Here is a 1,996-nt window from a genome sequence, read left to right on the forward strand (position 1 = left end):
CCTAGGACCCCAAAATGTAGGCCAAACTGGCACCATAACATGTGCCTGTACATATGTGTACTCAGCCTTTTCTGGTTCGTACTCCAGCTCTTGGTGTGGGTCCATGGGGGTCTCTTCTCATCTCTCATGACTTCAGTTATGACCTCTACTCTGATGACACCCAAATCAGCCTAAACTGTCCTTCCCTGAGCTCAGATGACCTCCCCATCACCTTCTGCCTGCTGAACATCTCCATCTGGATGTTTCATAGACAACTCAAACTCAACATATCCTAAAGAGAACTCCCCCACCGAACCTACCTCTCTTCTGCACTCCCTTATGTCAGTCAAGACCACTAACCATTCTTCTGATCATCCAGGTCTGCCCCAAACCCACCTCTCTTCTTTGAACCAGTCCTCTGGTCCATGTCCATATGCAGTCAATTGTCAAGGCCTCTCTAATCCCACCTGCCCAGCAGCTCTTTCATCTCTCCCTGAGCACCACCCAAGGTCAGACCCCTTTCACCTCTTGCCTAGATTATTGTGGTGACTAACCTCCTAACTGATTTCTCTGTTTCTAGTCTCCTCCCCTCTCCAATCCATCCTCCACACAGCTGCCTCATGTCAGCAGAGGACTGACCATGTCACTCCCCTGCCTTATTGCCCATAGAATAAAATGCAAATCAGCCTAATTTAAACTCCTTTATAGTCTGGCTCCCACTTAACTTTCCAGACATTGCATTTTATTCTTCTTCATATCCCAGCCAAACTGGAGGACCGGCTTTCCCCCCAGAACTCAATATCTTATCTCCCGCCACCAAACCTTTGTACAAACTGTTCCCTACGTCTAGAACAATGGTGTCAGATGCATATAGAAAGCGGGGCGGGGGATGGGGGGGTGGGGGGTGTTTAATCTTATTCAGCCCCATTTGGGAACATTGTGGGAAGCTGCCAGTGGCCTTTTTGACACTTCTATCCAGGATATGCTTCCCTCTTTCCCTTTTCCCTCTTAGAATGCTTGGCTTACTTCAAGGCCCAACTCCGATGACACTTGAACTCTCCCCAGAGGTGTTAGTACCTCCCCTTCCTTGAATTATCTTATATTTCCTTATCAGTTTATGTGTTCTCAACCACACTAAAATTTAAACTCCTTGAAGGCAGGCAGTTTTTTTTAAACAATTTTTTATTTATATCCCTAGTAAGTACTTAATGCACCTTGCTGAACTGATTGAATCAGATTTGGGTTGGGGGAGCCACTGAAGGGAGGTCCCCTCAAGTCCCATGTGCCAGGTGGGGAGGGGGTAGACCACTGCAGCAATGGTGCCTCTGCTTCTCCCTCCTGTCAGCTGTCCTGCAGCTGCTGGCTCTGCCCAGCCCCAGGCAAACAGAATTCTTTGGCTGTTTCCAATTTTCCAGCATAGGCTGCCAAGATCAGCAAGTGCTTGTCCATCCACCCCTCCTCATTCAGGTTCCTGGCCCGTGCCTCAGGTCCCATGGGCAGCAGCACCAGTTGTGGGCCAGGCCCCAGGGGAGCAGGATCTGAGCTGGGGTTAGGCTCTGGTTACTCTGACTCCCTACCTTCCCCTACTTGCTAGCACAGGATCCCGGGGACATGAGATCTTGTGTCTGATTCCCCTATCCAGGGAGACAGGATGTGTCACTAAGGCCCTGATCCCACCCTGCCCTGGGCCCCCACCCTCAGGCTTTGCCTCTCAAATAGGACCCCCAAACCAGCCTGGGTCTGATTAGTCTGTTGGAGTGAGGAGCTTGATAGGAAGGATTTTAAGTTGGGGGTAGGTGATCTTGAGTAAGTCGCTCCTCCCCCTCCCCATAAATCGAGGTAGCTGGACTAAATGGTCTCTAGGAGTCTTTCCAGTTTTAAAGCTGTAATCCTGTAATCTTGTGAGATGAGGCCTCTTTAGGCGATGTCTCTGGATGGAGGTCTCCACCCTGCCCCCCCAAGGCTGGGCCAAGTTAGGCCAGTCTAGATTAGCAGGGCTGCAGATTTTCTTAGAAAC

This window comes from Notamacropus eugenii, chromosome 1, assembly GCF_028372415.1.
Source record: "Notamacropus eugenii isolate mMacEug1 chromosome 1, mMacEug1.pri_v2, whole genome shotgun sequence".
In the NCBI taxonomy this organism is placed as follows: domain Eukaryota; kingdom Metazoa; phylum Chordata; class Mammalia; order Diprotodontia; family Macropodidae; genus Notamacropus; species Notamacropus eugenii.